An 18,147-nucleotide genomic window follows, 5' to 3' on the forward strand; every position below is an offset into this window, starting at 1 on the left:
GTGCACTTCTACCGATGATGATAAATTGCATGGCCCTGACTATCTAACTTGGAGTGTTGTTATGAAAGCCTGGTTCGTGCAGAGGTGGTTACAGTATATTGTTTATGGAGCTCTTCCACGTCCTCAACATCCTTTTCTAGTTCCAAAAGATTTTGATGAGGACAATCATGAGGAAGCTATGCTTACATGGGATACAGATGATGCACATGTCTATTCTACTCTTCTTCAATGTATTTTTAAAGAAGTTCTAACAACCATTACCTCTTGTAGGACATCTTCAGAAGTATGGTCGAAGCTTCAGATGTTGTACAAGGCACCTTCCACCATGCATGCAATGACACTTTATGGATAGCTCTAGCAGATGAAGTTTGGACCTAAGGATGCTACTTAGTCATTTTTGCTCCGTGTTACACAAGTACAGGATCAGCTTCAATCCATGCAATCTACACTTCTAGACTTACACCTTGTAGGAACCGTACTCAGAACTCTACAAGCTTCCCCTGGAGTTTGATGAAGTGGCCAATGCTTTGAGGATACAAACATCCTCAAAACCTGTCCCCCATGTTGCTTGAGATGAGGCATCTTTGCATCTCCAAGATCGGCTTTCGTCTCATTATATAGGTTCTGGTAAGACTCTTGCAGTATCCAAGAGGGGTTATAGGAAGAAGAAGTTGAAGGCCCAATGTTATCGCTATGGTAAGAAGGGACACTTGGAAAAGGATTATAAAGAGTTAGTGGCTTCGAGGAAGAAGGAGAAAAATAAGAAGTAAGATATGAACTCTTCTACTCAGTCATTCTCTTCCTCAAACTCCAATTCAAATCCTTTGACGGATGGGTTCCGCTTCTTCAGATCGAGGGAAGGACTCAGTTGCTTGTTCCTTTGATGCTTTCTAGTACAAGTGATGTGGTCTTCTCTCACGACTCTCTAGTGCCAAAGAGGGAGTGTGAGAGGATGGTGAGATGGGTTAGGTGAATCTCATCCATACAGATATACAAGTGTGTAGGTTCCAAAGAGGGACATCCCTAATGCATCAATTGAAGTCTGGCAGTTTCAAATCCTAGAGTTGGGATTGACATCCAAGTTCATGATGGGCCAGTATTTGATAGAGAGAGGAATTGGCTCCTAGTTTGAGCTCACATGAGGGGACACTTTGGCAGTCTAACCAAAGGCATGCAAAGATTCCATGGTCACATATGTTTAGAGGCATTTTTGCTAGGATAGCCTTGTATGCTATTATGAGACATTGTTGACAAACATTCAGAGTTGCAATGATTCTTTTCTATTTTCAGGGGGCTGGTACGATCGACATCGACATTAGGTTCTCACCGAGGCACCTTGGTAGTGACTTATACACCCACTACTTAGGTATCCATGGTTCCTACTCTGGTGGACATTGTTGTATGTACTAATCATCATATTGTATTAGATAATCCATGATCTGTGAGAGAGTATTAGCAAATATGTCAACTCATATGTGAGTCTTTGCATGATAGCTTGAGCTGGGCACGTGTTAGATATTTTAGGCATCTTTATGGTGCATTATTTGTAGCATTTTAGAGCATTTTGATGCCAATCATCCAAAATCTAATGCTGGCCGACAAGCTGCTATCTATGGCATATTTATTGCCTATATATTCTATGCTCCTCTTCAATCATTGCATTCATCACCTAGAGGTTTTGTTGGAGAAAAAAGTCAATGCCAATGTCTACGTAGCCAGAGACTCATTGTTGTGCATAACTACAGCAAAGTCTATTAAGCTTTGACACGGATCTAAAGAAAGAATGAAGCTAAATCATTTAAGCCTTCCTTTATCTCTACACCAATTGTTACCCATGAGTCTATGTTCCTTCATATCCATGTGTTGGAGGAGCCTTCTTCAATGGATATTTTGTCTTCCAAGAGACCTTGGCTTATTGACAATGGTGCTTCAAGTCATATGACTCCAAGAGGGGATTTGCTACATGATCTTCATCCATGTAAGGGTCTGTCACTTTGGTGACATTTGTTCAGTGTCTATTAGTGGTATTGGCACTTTGTCATTATTGTCAAATTGAGCTCCATTTCGAAAGTCCTATATATTTCACACTTAGGCTTTTGTTTTTGTTTTTGTTTTTTGAGCCGGGTGCCTAATCAAACTCAAAGGCGGAACCCTGTGCCACTAGCTTATGATTTCGGTACTTCCTTCAGAACCAAGGTCCTTGGAAGACTCCTCCCAAGAGAAGGAGCATGGGTAGGCACCTAGCACTCCGGTTCAAGGGTCTAGGTAGTGCTGGACTCTCACCAGCTAAAACTACCGATCCCGGCGGGTTTCCTAAAAGGGATGCCATATCCCAACGTTGGGCGTCGGCTCGAAGGTGGTGTCCCGTCGCACTCAAGCAAACACTTAGGCTTTACACTCCTCTCCATTAACCTTGGTGTCGGCTCGAAGGTGGTGTCCTGTCGCACTCAAGCAAACACTTAGGCTTTACACTCCTCTCCATTACCCAAGTTGTCTTCACTGAGCAGACTCTCTTTGTTGAGGATCCTTCTTAAGCAGGGTCCTCCAAGTCAGCAGTTTATTGCTACACCTATTCCCGCTTGTGCACTATCTATCCCACAAGCTCTATCCCAACCCCCACCTACTCCTCTAGTGGTTTCCTCGTACCTCCCATCCCTTTCAAAGGCGGGCGCAGTATTGGTGATATGGCTGCAGATTCCCTACCCCATAGTGTTTTATAGGGGTGTTCCCAAGATCATGAGGAGCTTTTTCATCACTAGAAGATCTAAGAGGTGGTGTTAACAATCATGTTTGTCATGCACTATCATCTCTTGCCTGTGAGCCTCAGTCTTACTCAAACGGGGACATTAGGAGCTTTGACATGTCTATCATGTGCTTTGACATAGGAGACAACTCTATTGAGAGTATGTGTTTATTCTCTCAATCAGTTTAGGTGTGTCTATGCATTTTCTACCTATTCAGTCCTGTTTGGCTGTGATCAGCACTGAAAAGTGCCATGTCAGCTCTTCACTACCACATCAGCATTTTTGCTGTCCAGATTGGCAGTCAGACTGCATTCGATGCAGATGACCAGCATCAGTCAGCTGGCTGGTTTGGGCAGAGTCATTCTTCCTTTTGCAGGTTGGTGCATACTCAAATTGCTACATTCGTCTTTGTCTTTGGCGAGGACTGTTGGCTGCACTCTCCATCTCAGTCACCATCATCGTCTCCGTCGCCATCATTGGTGCTGTCATCATTTTCCAGCCTGATCTGGTGCACTCACTGACGCTTTGGGCTACATGCAAGGACTGACTAGTCCACTCTTATATTCAACATTCATTTCCGATTCAGTGCAGATTTTTCTTCTCTTCTTGCTATCTTTTCTCTTCTCCTTTTCTCTGTGTGTTCATGTTCCTCTTCCATTGCGTACTCTCACAAAAGTAGCCCTCCTATAAGCCACCTTACAAGGTCATTGCAGCCCAATAAGAGAAGATAATGAGTCAGGTGAATGAGCTGTTAGAAAAAGGGCTGATTCAACCCAGCTCATCTCCCTTTTGTTCTCCAATGCTTTTGGTGCAAAAAAAGGATGGCTCATGGCATATGTGCATTGACTATCGTGCTTTGAACAAAATCACAATAAAGAATCACTTCCCGATACCTTGGATTGATGACGTTTCGGATAGATTGTAGGGGGCAACAATATTCAGCTATATTGATTTAAAAAGTGGATATCTGTTAGAGCTGGAAAGCTGGTCATTCCCTGGACAGGCCCAAGCAGCAGGAGCAGCAAGAGCAGTCGGTGTAGATGACACGTGGCAGGTCGGACAGGAGCAGGTTACACGTGGCAGCAGGTCAAATAGGCTGGTCGCACAGCACTGTTGTCAGTCGGGTCTTTTTCACTATTTCCTACTGGACTATTTATTGGCCCTGATTTCAGCAGTCTTTCACAATTGCTCTCACATATTTCAGACTAAAAATCGTGGAGACTACACTTGGGGCTAATGGAGACTAAGATCTTTGAGGTGGAGACATACGCAAACATTCTCCCTGCACCTGTGTATATTTCTGCATCCTTATGTAGCATTCTACAATGCAGATTCTCTCTCTCTCTTTTTTTTTCATAATGGAATTCTCTCTCTTTTTTTTCGTAAAAGGTAATTGTATTAATTATGAAAAAAGGTACAAGTTTACATGATTACATGATTACAAAAGACACGAGGGCCCTAGGCCAACGTGTGGAAAATCCCAGTAGTAATCCACGAAAAAGGTTACTCCAATCATGGCAAAGACCCAGAGGCAATTGCCATATGCCAAGGAAGTAAGACCTCCCGAGGGAGCAAGTCCAAGTGCCGAATGAGATCTATCTGCCAATGCAATAGCCTTTAAGCCGGGCAATGTGTCTCGGTACATTAGAGGCCGAATCAAAGAGAAAGGCATTCCGCGTGGTCCAAATGTGCCAGCATCCCCAGTATCTGAAAAAGTGGAATAAGATCTTCATATGTAACTCTGGCGGTGTGGGGTACTTTGGATACACAAAAACCCAATCGAAAGGAGATAGTGAGGACCCCACCACTGCGCGCCAGACTTGTGACAAGAGTGACCAGATATTCTTGGCGAACGCGCAAGAAAGAAATCGATGTCGGGCCGATTCCACAGTAGTGGTACAGAAGAAACAATTGCCATTCGAGATTCTACGCTTGGAAAGGGCCGAGGCAAGAGGAAGACCACCAATCATTATCCGCCAAAAAAAGACCTTGCATTTGAAAGGTGTCTTATTCAACTAGCCCTCCATCACAGTTGCCTTCCACCATGACTGCGATTTCCGCAATCCCGATACAGTATTAGCTTTCACATCCATCCATTGATGATCTTGAATGAGAAGATGATACACCTAATTAGCAAAGGCCTTTTCCAGACTCAACCGGCCTGCAAGGTCCCAGTCCTGCCAAGGACGATCCACAGCCAAGGCAAGAAACGGTTGCCTACCCTGAAGCACCGACAAAAGTTGTTCCCATAAATCACGGTATCTGCGCGGGATCCTGAAAAGTCTCCTAGCAGTACGAAACGATGCGCGGACATTGCGAGTGGCAAGGGTCGCATCCGCAACTGAAGTCACACCCAAACGGGCCATGCGATTAAATCTCGGTCTGAGCTCATGTTTGTCTTCCCATGAAAGTAATCTCGAGACTGCCAACAATTCTAGTTGAAAGGAGTTAGTATGCAAGCGGTCCCCCACTAGATGCCAACGCACCTTTTGGAGCACGACTTTCCAGGAGCCGACCAAATGCAGTAACAGAGAGGAAGAGGGACTGGAAAATCGAGAGTCTGCATTAAGGACATGCCACCAGGAGCCCCGAAGTCGTGTATTACCATGGCATAGCCCGCTGTCCTCGAAAATAACGGGCTATAATGGTCCACGAATGATGATCCACACACATGGCGCGAAAAAGAGACCAATGAAGAGCCAACATATGAGTTTCAGCATTCAAAATAGCTCCACCACCCATGCGTTTACAGGTACATGTATGTGACCATGAAATCCACGAAATACCTACTTGCAATGAATCCTTCTTCCATAACATGAAACGAATGGGGCGAGTGAGAGCCTTCAAAGTAGTAGGAGTCCACGGCAGCAATGGCAAGAAATATGTTAGCATTGGCAGCATAATTGTCTGAGCCACTTTGAGGCGGACATGGAATGGCCACGCTTGCGACTTCCAATACATAAACTTTGCTGCCAGTTTTTGTGAAATCCACTCTAGTAGTTCCTTTGGCCGAACATCCACCCCCAATGGGTATCCAAGATGCCTTACAATGGAGCCACGGGAAACAACCTGGCCCTACCAGCCTAATGACTGTAAATCAGACTCCGTGCAACTGAGTATGGCTGATTTAAAGGCATTGATGCGAAGACCAGAAGCATGACCAAAGAGCGTCCAAACATCTAATGCCTTTCGAATGTTGTCCCTGTCCGCCCGCAAAATCATAAAGCTATCATCAACCAGAGATTGGCTAATGAAGTGCTGTCCCAAAGGAAGAGAGAATCCGGCCAGCTGAGCAGAAGCCGCCATTGAGAATAACATTGAAAGGACTAGGTGAGTTGCCAGGGCAAAGAAGAGAGGACTCAAAGGGCAACCCTGTCTGACCGAGCGTGCAAGGACAAATGGCTCTGTAAACCCACCATTGAGCATAACTCTTGAAGAAGCCGCAGTACTAATGGTGTAGATCAATCAGGACATCCGAGTACCAAAACCCATAGCAGACATGAGTTCTGCAATGAAAGACCAATCTAAATAGTCAAAAGCCCTTTCCAAATCCAATTGAATCAATACCACTTCCTGACTGGAGTGCCTCGCATAGTCAATAGCCATTTGCACATTTACGATATTATGCAGAATGTTACGGCCCTTAATGAAACCACATTGGAGAGGATGCACAATAGCTAGAAGGTGCTTGTGAAGCCGATTCGCCAGCACTTTGGAGAAGATTTTATACATCGAACCCATCAAATAAATTGGTCTCCAGTGTTGCAGCATTGACGGCGAAGGGACCTTTGGAAGCAATTTGATAAGGCCTTCTTTCCATGAGGAAGGCATGACCCCTATTTCCCAAACCTGCTGAAACATAGCCGCCAATGGCTTCACCAGCTGGGTGGCCGAGTTCTCAAAGAATTCATTGGTGAGACCATCCCAACCAGGACTTTTATCCTTAGGCAGGTGTAACAAAACATCCATAACCTCCTCGCAAATATTTGCCTCCAAAGTAGCTTGCATATCAAGTGGAACCTGCTGGCAGACCAGATCATAGAAGACAGAGCGTGCATGCGTAACCTGGCTAGAAGGCGACGGAGAAGAACCAAGAAGATCCATAAAATAATTTCTGCACATATTGACAATGGTTTGCGAATCAGTAACCATGCGACCTTCCGAATCCTAGAGTCTAGTCATATTTTTGCGAGCAGGAGAAGCATGCAAGGCGCGAAAGAACTTATGAGACTGACAGGCACTATCTTGCAATGTGTCAATCAAGTTATGTAGCTTGGCCTATTGATAAGATTTCAACTGAAACACTTGAATAAGATGAGCCAAACGCATCTCCAGTGACAGCAGAAATTCATCATCTGGGGTGTCCACCAGCAGCGAACGGACCAAAGCCAGTAAGTCCTCCACTGCATGTCGACGCCGCCGACAAATAGAGACATGATGGATCCCATACTGCCGAGCAACACGCTGCACATTAGAGAGCAGCCGTACAAAGGAAGCCAAGCCCTCAGAGGCAAAGTCCAATAGGAACCTCTCAATCAATTGCTGCATATAGCCCTGAAAGATTGGATGCTTCAAATAAGATGAGTTGAAACGTAAAGGGAGTCTATCCAGCAATTGTATAAAAGGTGCAATAGGTTGTGCAAGCATCTCAAACTGGAGGGGGAAATGGTCCGACAATGCATATTGCTGCAAGACTTTCATTTCCAGCATCTTGGGAAGAAAATCATCCCCCTGCATGATATACATTCGGTCCAACCGCGACCAAGTAGTTGCATATTGTGCAGAATGAAAAGTAAACCCTGAAAAAGAAGGGTGGAGCCAAGACCAAAGGTCTTGCTTAAGTACGTGAAGAGCAAAGGCATTCCACACCCGGCTTTCCGGAGTATCCATTACCGAATGCCCTGAAGTGGACTGAGAAGAGTCAACACACATATTGAAATCTCCCATCAAAAAACCCCTTCGGCCAAGTGACATCGAGCTTTGCAAAGTCGACCAAAGATCCCGTCGCGATGCGGGATCATTCGGAGCATAGAGGCCCAGCAACCATAAAATCTCTCCTTCAAATAAGACTTCGATTACCAAAAAGCGGCCCTGTACATCATTTTTAATAAGAACAGGCTCGTATTTCTCATGGACAATCATCAGCACGCCCGAATAGTGCATAGAATGTGTCCCCGCATAAAACAGGCGGAATCCATGACAATCCACAACTTTTTCTACTTCACCGTGACTCTTGTGCTCAACCGCACACAAGACATTCCATTGGTTCTCATGTAAGACAATCTGCATGGCATGTTGCTTATGACGAGAGCAAATGCCTCGCACATTCCACGTGGCTATCTTCATATATCTTCAAAAAAGAGAATCAGGAACGAGGCACCTGTTGCCTCGATTTCACCTTTTCCGCAAGAGCATCCCGGACACCCTCATCCAGAAAATCAGCCAACACTGCAAAAGAATTCTGGCGGCCTGCTTTAGAGGTAGATGGAATATCCACCGCCTTGGGAGTGGGGCAGAGATAACGCCGATCCCAGGGTGTAATCACATTACCTCTAGTATCAAACGCCAGCTTAGCAGGTGGGCCCTTGGGACCGTCTGTGTAGACTTTCCTTGCAGACTGATTACGGGGGGCAGAGGGGCCATAGTACACGCAGCATGCTGTGAAGAGAACATTTCTTTCCTACGCATATACATGCGCACGGAATCCTGTGAAGCATTAGGCCCAGAATCTGCTAGGCCTGCATCCAACTTTTTACCGTTTTTTGGATGTGCCTCGATCCAATCAGTGCTACGGGAATCCAAACCCAAGACCTGTTGTTTACCTTTATCCACAAGATTAGGTGGTTGGAGGACTTCCTGTGCCGGGGCATCAAGCACCATGTCATCCTTAGGCAGCACAACATGCGCATCATCGGAAGATGGTTGTCTTTCTAGGCATTCGGCCATAAAATGCCCCAATTTCCCACATGAAAAGCAATGTCCTGCAAAGTTGCCCCATTTCAAGTGAAAGTGCAAAGGATGCATGCCAGAGCAATTGAGGCGAAGCCATGCAGGCCTTTTCCTGGCCATGTCCCATAACATGCATAAACGGTTTCGATTCATAGCCCTTAGGCTTGGGGGAACCAACACCGTTCCCACAACTGCCATTGCATCCTTTAACAATGGCTAATAGACCACCGGACAATTTTCCACTTCCACCCACACCAGGTATTCTCATTGAAGCAGGCACTGGAAGTCTGCCATAGCGCGCCATGGCACAGCATGGACCAAGCGGCGATCAAAGAATAATGGCAACTTGGACAGGAGCTCAGCCCGATGTGTCTCTGATTTCAGCAGCACCTCATAAAAGCCGCGGGGTCCAAGGAAGATCTCCTCAACACACTCCCCTTGCAATAAATGGTGCAACCACTGGCGAATATGGGAAAGCACTGGGATCCTGCCAGTGAAGAAAAGTATAACGACACGATCATAAAACACTGAAAAAGACTGCAAGACTGATTTCGAGTCCACCATGGCTTCCAGCATGTCATCAATTCCCGAGTCAGAAAAAGTTTCATGATTATGCTGGACATAATCGCCAAGCAGAGTATTGGCAAAGTCCAACAAATGCTCCTAGTCAATCTCCTGCGAATCCACAGGATCAAAGGCAACCTGCGCATAGGAACGTTCCTGAGGGCCCATTGTCTCGTCAAAAGTATGCTTGGAGCGTTTGCCCGCAGGTGGCAGTTCAGAACCTGAAGGCATCTCCTCTGTGCACGGCACCATATCCTCCGGCTCCTCTGTATCAGAATCAGAGCCAAGGGCTGCCACCGTCCGGTCTAGAAAATCCATATCCAGGCCAGCCATACTGCTGCCGTCTCTCTCTGTCAAGGCGCACAGCCAAGGGCAAATTGCAAATTTTTCACAGAAAAAAAAGTGAGGAATGCCATGTGGAAATTGAAAAATGGAAGAGCCCAAGACCATGAGGGTTTAGTGGCTGAACACTTCACGCATGCCTGTGATATTCTGGCACCAACGCTGGCTCACATCTTTAATAGGGCAGTTTGTGAGGGATTTCCAACCTGTTGGTCAGACCATATTATTGTGCCGCTCTTTAAGAGTAGAGACCCCGCGCTACCTAGTAACTATCGAACTATCATGATTGGACACATGTTGGCCAAGATATATGGCTCTATCGTGGAACAAGCATTGAGTGAATGGGCCGAGATGCATGGCTTGAGGTCAAAAGGCCAGGCTGGCTACACGAGGGGATATACAACTCTAGACCATATCTTTACGTTGAGGGCAATCATTGAAGAAGGCAAGGCATTCAAGAAAAAGATCTATTGCTGTTTTGTGGACTTTCGCAAGGCCTTTGACACAGTGCCACGTGCTAGACTCATGAAAAGAATGCAAAACATTGATGTGCCCGTAGAGATACAGTGGAGTATCTATGCCCTATATGAGACAGTGACAGGCAGAGTACGAATACCTGAGGGCATCTCAGATACAGTCAATAGCACCATTGGGGTGAAACAAGGCCGTCCACTTTCACCGACACTTTTTGGGCTGTATATAGATGAAATTTCAGAATATGTGGATAGGACTGGTGGGGCCGGAGCTAGCCTAGCTGGAGTGCTGATACCATTACTACTTTATACCGATGATATCGTACTTATATCTGACTCACCTGAGGGACTAAATAGACACTTGGATGCATTATCAGCTTTTTGTAGAGATAGAGATCTTAAGGTGAACCTTGGGAAAACTAAAGTCATGGTATTTAACACTTCAGCTGCTTGGGTGACAAGAGCTGAGCACCAGCTTACTTTTGACGAAGAGCCAGTGGAGATGGTTAGGCAGTATGTTTATTTGGGGGTCACATTGAAGGGACCACAGTTCTCTTGGAGAGAGACATCAAAGACTCGTTTGGCAAAAGCATATGCAGCCTTAGGTGCATTGGAGAGGCAATGTGCTCACATACAATTTCATGAGCCGCGCACCAAACTGTGGCTTTTTGACACCCTGGTTACACCCACACTCCCATATGGGGCAGCTATTTGGGGTCCGAGTCTCTTTCACACGAGGAGACGGCCTTTGGGAGACCAAGATGGACCAGAGAAGGAATACTATGACGGATGGGAGCATATGGAAAGACCACTGGTCATCATGATCTCACGCATGATACGAGCGAAGAGCTCGACCCCACATGAGATTATCAGAGCTGAGTTGGGAGCATCACCCATGGTGGCTGAGGCCTTGGTCCAGGCAGTGACTTTCATACATAGACTATGGGAGCTCCCCCAAGATAGATACCCACGGCTAGCCTTGGTCTCTTCTAGACAACTAGCAGCAGACGGTGACAGACACTGTTGGTATGCTCAGATGAGTACATGGATGAGTCTACATGGGCTGCAGATTGACAGATTACCCCCCTTTGACTATAGCCTGGATTGCCCTACACTTGACCTAAGCCGATCAGAGCTAAACCATGTGATCAGAGCAGACATACTGAAGTTAGATACGGAGAAGACCTGGATCCGACCCCCCTCCCCCCATGGCACGAGGATGGCACACTACCAGACCCACTTCCTTCAGGTATCTGAGGATGGTTTCATCACCCGACCCAATTACATGGACACACAGCTGCCTCATGGACTACACACAGTTATTGGTCAGATCCGCACCTCATCCCACCACCTGAGGATTGAGACAGGCAGATGGGAGGGTATACAAACAGAAGAACACATATGCCCACTATGCGACAGAGAGCCAGAGACAGAGGAACACTACATCTGCCGATGCACTGTATATTATGACATACGAGGTAGATAACACTTTCTGTTTCGAGAGGGTTTTGGACCCCTGAGACGGATCATGCAGTTTGAGGATCAGAGATGCTTGGGATTTTTCCTCTTGGAGCTCTAGAGGCGCAGAGCAACAATTCTACAGAGTAGGGGGCCCCCACAGCTCGGCTCACATAGACAGAGAGCAGTCACTAACTTTTTCACTGATACACGACAGAGTATGGCAGATACCACTACTACTGCCACACAGCCTACAGGAGTACATCATCATTGGACCTCATCTTCTGTAGGTGTCCCTTTGGATAGAGCAGTGGCACTTAGCCGGTCTAGGCGCCCACGTCCACCCGGACGAAGGCCTAGACATCCACACCACAAACAAATTAAAGCCATCATTGAGCGCCACACGAGACAGATGCCAAGACGCCTCAGCCATGCAGAGAACAGACATATCATTGATAGAGAGTTTTCCTTTCTCTACTCTCACTTTCAAATCACTGACATGTTTCCCTTTTATAGGATACTATTTCATTTCCTTTTCAGTCTTATAGGCATGTTTTTCATCTTTTTTCTCGTTCCAGATGAGAAACACACCATCATTATATGTACTGCTTTGGTCTCATAGGCCACATTGGCCTTTTAGAGACGTTAACATACTCTCTCTCTCTCTCTCTCTCTCTCTCTGTGTGTGTGTGTGTTTACTCTTTGTCTTGGTCTCTTGGTCATTCGCTTCTGCATTGCCTCACTCTGACATGGTATCAGAGCATTGAAGGGCTAACCTAGGACCAATCTAAAGAGAAGATTTTAGTGCGGGATAAGGTTGCATTTTCACTATTCAAGTGCGCGCAGGAGAGCTGCGCATTAAAACAAGGCTGAGGCAAGCATGGGCATGCGAGAAAGGAGAAGATTTGCTAAAGCTAGTGCTGGTTTTTACTATTAGAGAAGGAAGAAGCATGTGTTTTGGGCCTTCGAGTGCAGATTTTACCTTTTCATTGCCCTTGGCGGGTGAAGAAGGAGCGGGACGAGTGGACGAGAGCCCTAATAGGTTGTATTCTCACAATGAGATAGGGCTGCTTTTTGTGTTTTGCGCAAGCATTATAGGTGATGTCTTTTGAGGCTGAGACAAAGTTTCAAGCGATCATGGACCGGAAGGTGCCCCCGTCTTACCGGCTCTTCCATCAAATCAAAAGCTCAATGGTGAGAATTACTGCATCTGGTAGGTCATGATGCTTGCCATTTTGGAGTCCTATGATTTGGCGGAGCTTGTTACGAAGGCTATTCATCGTCCTTCTTCGCAAGATGAGTCCAAACTCTCTTCCAATGTAAGGTGCAGTTGGCAAAGGCTCAAGCACATTGGGATAAACTCAATGATCGTATTCGCTCATTTATATTTCTCTCATGTACTACGGCTGTTATCTCTCATATTGAGCATTTGACAGTGGCCCGCGAAAGATATGGCTGGAGCTTGATCAGATGTACAATCGGATGACCATCATGAAGCGAGTTTCTTTGGAAGTGCAAATGTGAACCATGAGTATCAACAAGTCATCTTCTATGCGGGAGCATATCTATTGGGTTTGACTCATGCCTACACTCACACAAGAGTGTCAATGATCTTCAACTAGACACTGGGGCACTTTTTACTCTCCGTACAAGAGGTTTTTTTCCCCAAATTTATTTCTTTTATTTTATGAGCCTATATTACACAGTTTTAGGCACTTATCGTGTTTCACACTCTTCAGGTGTGAACTCCCTCTTACAACCCTAAGGTTTAAGGGTTGTACTTTGTACTTGCACCTTACACTCCAAATTATTGTATTGGGTGTTGTGCTCTCACACTCTAGAGTCTACACTATCTACGATACTCTCAGCCGAGCTTCAATCTCTTCTTCCTCTCACATTTGGTATCTACTATCAAAGTAAAGCCTCAGCTCAGCTGACCTCTCGGCCATCATCTCCAATCTCTCTGCCATTGTTAGCAGCTCCTTTACCAGCAGAGCTGCCAACAGGCCGCCTGCTGTAGTGCCTCGTCTGCTCTGTCCACCTACAACAACTACAAAGCCCGCCAGCTGAGCAGTCTGCTCCAACTGTATGCCGCCAACACCAGCAGCACTGTGGCAACTCCACCTGTAACTCTAGTATGCAGCACCCCAGACAACGTTTCTATCCTGCGCTCTGTCCCATCACGCCCACCTACTCCAAACGTTGTCTGCCAGCTGCACCTCAGGTGCTGCCAGCTTCTACGCAGCTGGTTCGACCTGCTGGCTGCCCTTACCCACTCTGCCCATCTGCTACAACGCCACCGGTCTGTTTCAGGCCACACATCTGCTCCAGTCCACCCACCTGCTCTAGCCCACTATGTGCCACCAGCCAGCTCGCCAAGTCAACCAATAGCTGCCCGATAGTCCAGGTCAACTTTGAAGATCAGGGTAAAAATATTTTTTTATTAATGTTTATTCAAATTTATTTCTCTGGAAGGGGCTTGTTGCTTGGGCAAGCAATCTCATTTCCAGCATGTATCTGGGACACAAATACTGCAGAGATTTTATGCTTTTTTTTTTGGCCAAACATTCGGGGCTTTTCATATTCAACTTGGTGATTGGCAAATGTACATCTGTGACAGTCTGAAATAGACTGATTTTGTGCATTTTGGGACAAGAAATTTTGAGGCTTTTGCATTTTCAATGCTGCTGAGCACTTATTGCGCCTTGGACAGCATGCATATAAGACAGTTTTGATAGAGTGTGATTACATTTGCTAATTACAACAAAGTGCTTGCTATAATTTCTGGAATTTCTGAGATTTCCAAGTTGGTCCAGCTTGAGATATTGCTCTTTTACTCTCTAATCAGTAGCATTTGTCATGGCAAATCAAGGAGGTGATGTATTTATATATGTATCCAAGGAGGATAGGTTGGATGGCAACAAGTATTCCCTTTAGTCCTTCATGATGAAGAATGTGTTGATTGCAAAGAATCTTTGGGATTATGTCAACCATGAAGAAGTTAGGCCCGAGGTTGTGGCTCCTACTACTCCAAGAGGACATGGACAACAGGTAACTCAGCCTATTCAACGCGCTCCAGCTCAGCCACTTCCCCAAAGATCAGCAGCACAAAAGGCATGGGATGCACGGGATGCACAAGCTTTGTCACAGATTGCATTGGCAGTTCAGCAATCTATCATCCCTCACATCTGGTCTACAGCTTATTCATGAGAAGCATGGCTGACCTTAGAGCAGATGTTTGCTGGAAAGAATAAGACACGCATCTCTTTCTTGAAGAAAGAGCTGAGACTATGAAGATGGATGAGGGTGATTCTCTGCAAAATCATCTAAATAAAATTCATGACTTGCGTGAGCAACTTATGAATGTAGATGAGTATTACTCAGATGCACAATTGATATCTACTACCTTGAATTCATTGCTGCCCTCATACTTGGCCTTTCATATGGCCTTGAATCTCACCATGGGGATTTCCCCACAACCACTTCCTTTCCTTCAGCTAGTTGGTTTGCTTTTAGAGGAGAAGCAGACAAGAAAGAACAATAGTGTGGATGTTATAGCCTCTGACCAAGCTTTTATGGCAAGACAAAAGGGCAAAGGGAGCCAAGCAAAGAATGTTCTATAGAGCTCTCAAACTTTAGACACTTCACAAGGCAATAAGAAAGAGGGGGCATGCAAGCCAAGAAGGACAAGTGCCACTATTGCAAAAAGCCAAGACACTACATCATTGAATATAGAAAGTGTATAGCCAAAGAGGAGTCAAAGATGTCTATTTCTAATACACCTTCTACTGCTACTGAATCCGCGTCCTTTGTTGTACACAAGGACTAATGTTTTTACACATGCAGCTATGACTCTTCTTGGGCTGATAGAGCATTTAGCTCTATTGAGGATGCAAGCACATGGTTTTTTGACAGTGGTGCTTCCAGGCACATCACATCTCGCAAAGATTTGTTTGCTTCTGTTATTGTAGCCCCGGTTAGCAAGTCTGTATAGTGTGCCAACAATGCATCATATACCCTGTTAGAGGTATTGGGGAGATTGTGTTGACAACCATTGATGGCTCTATTCTCCACTTGCAGGATGCCTTGTTTGTGCCAAGCATAAAGAAGATTTTGCTATCTATTTCTTCTTTGACAAGGTGTGGTTTGCAGGTCACCTTTGATGATGACAGATGCATGGTAAGAGATGAGGAACACATGACTTTGGTTTTGACTGGCACACTATGTCATGGGTTATATGAGTTGGATGCTTTTTCAGTTGATCAATCGATCTATCTAGCATCCACTCTTACTCCTGCTATGTCACATGCGGAGTTATGGCATGCTCGCATGGGGCATGTAAACTATGGAAGCTTTATGCTTTATGCAGCATACATAGATGCTTGATGGTTTACCTCTTAGAGAGACCTCTTGAGCATATATGCGAGGGATGTATTTTGGAAAATATGCATTGTTTTTTGTTTTCCCGTGATATTGCTTTTAGAGCAATTGCCAGATTACAGATTGTGCACTCAAATGTATGTGGCCCTATGCACACAAAGTCATTGGGTGGCTATTACTATTTTGTCACTTTCATTGATGACTTTACTCGTTTCTACTAGGTCTACTCTTTGGTGAAAGAGCTAGAAGTGTATGATGCATTTTTTGCTTTTGTAGCACTTGCTGAAAAACAATCTAGCTGCAAGGTAAAGACTCTCCATTCGAACGGAGGGGGGAATACAGGTCCTCTATGCTGAATTCTTTTTTGAAGCAAAAGGGCATTGTTCATTATGCTTGTACTCCATAGCAGAATGGGGTTGCAGAGAGGAAGAATCAGTCACTCATCGAGATGGCCAAATGTATACTAAAAGCAAAGAGCTTGCCACAGTTTTTGGATGGAAACAGTTATGCGTGCTTGCCATGTCTTGAGTAGGTGCCCCACCAAGGCATTAAAGAATGTCACACTTTTTGAGGCTTGGAATAGTTGAAAACCTTGTGTTGGGCATTTTCGTACTTTTGGGTGTCTTGCATATGCACACATTCCCAAGGTACTCAAGAAAAAGTTGGATAACAAGGCTGTTAAATGCATTTTTGTGGGATACAACAGTGAGAGCAAAGGACATAGATTATATGATCATGTCTCTAAAAAGGTATTTGTTAATAGGGATGTGGCTTTCAATGAAAAATCAAAATTGTCCCTTGCTGGTTTTGACACATATCAGCTGCCAATGATGTACTTGAAGGGTTGCTATCCATTTCTTTCGACCATACAGCTGGAGCTTCAACAAGTGAACTTAATGTTCAGCTAGCTGCTCCATTGGGTAATGCAAAAAATCACCCATGGTTGATTTGAATATTCAGCAAGGTGCTGAATTTGAAATTCAGCAAGAGCTTGTACATAGTCAGGAGGCTAGGCAAATGTCTAGATGGTTTTTGCATACTATGAAAGATAGTCGTTTGGATGCTCCTATTGTTAGTCGTACTAGAAAACAAGCTCGTACACACGATGGTGCACATATCATGGAGTTTGTTATGGCAACAAATACACTTGATGATGAGGAGCCTGAATGTTTTGAGAATGCACAACATAGTGTGCATTCGATGGCAGCAATGCAAGCTAAGTTTGATTCCATCATAAAGAATCAAACATGGGATTTAGTTTCTTCGCCTATTGGGAAGAAAGCCATTGGTACAAAGTGGGTCTATAAGCTGAAAAGTAATGCAAATGGATCTATTGACAAATATAAGGTCAGGATCGTGACCAAGGGCTACGCACAGAAGAAAGGAATTGACTATGAGGAGACATTTGCTCCTACCTCCCGCATGACTACCATTAGATCTATGGTTGCTTTGGCTGCCCATTATGGATGGCATGTGCATCAACTTGATATAAAGGCTACATTTCATAGTTGCCAAGAACGGGACCCCTTGGAACGGGGGGAACGCCCAAAGTTAGAGAGAGAGAGAGAGAGAGAGAGAATCAACTCTTAAGTCTTAGAATCTAGAGGAATATATCATATCAACCATAATTCGTGAAATTAGAGACATAATAATCAAGAGGTGCATGTAACTACATCAGGTGAAGCTATGCCTTCAATACCCGAGGCAACCAAAGCATCAAAGATAGGTAAAAGGACTCCTAGAAAGGATGTCCCTTGTCCCAAGAAAATATCTAAAAAAAAAAAGCTTTGCCTCAGATTGTAAGCCCTCGTGTATTAGCCATGGAGATGGCTGACAAAAATTTGTACATGTATTTTACATTGATAGTAAAGAGATATTTTCTTCAATATCCTTGCATTGTATATTCTTCTCTCTCCTCGAATAATAATAAAGATTCAAAACATTGTAATCAACAATGGATTGTCGCATTCATGATTCAACATTGTAATCAGCAATGTTGCATAAGTCCAACAAGTGTGCATTGCAAAGACACAAAATATGCACTAAACTTTAAAGTCTAAAGATCCAAGTTACAAGAGTCCCAATTTCCAAGTCAATACTCTAAAGTTCCAAAAGGCTAGCTGCTAAGGCTTAAGCGCTCTGATTCATGGAAGATGGCTCCACTGTGCCCGAATGCTCATCCTAATGAACAACATCCTCACCATCACCATCACCATCACCATTATCATCATCATCAT

At 44.8% G+C, this 18,147-nt stretch overlaps 1 protein-coding gene and 1 pseudogene across 1 annotated transcript in view; one reads left to right on the forward strand and one right to left on the reverse strand.

The window, feature by feature from the left end:
- LOC148019346 (kinesin-like protein KIN-4A) overlaps positions 1–18,147 on the reverse strand; it is a 193,912-nt gene that overhangs the window by 160,568 nt on the left and 15,197 nt on the right. The gene's annotated exons all lie outside the window — the stretch shown is intronic.
- LOC148019347 (uncharacterized) lies at positions 10,125–16,818 on the forward strand (annotated as a pseudogene).

This window comes from Lygodium microphyllum, chromosome 20 (assembly GCF_053477565.2).
Source record: "Lygodium microphyllum isolate KBCC chromosome 20, Lygodium_microphyllum_v1.1.10, whole genome shotgun sequence".
Classification (NCBI taxonomy): domain Eukaryota; kingdom Viridiplantae; phylum Streptophyta; class Polypodiopsida; order Schizaeales; family Lygodiaceae; genus Lygodium; species Lygodium microphyllum.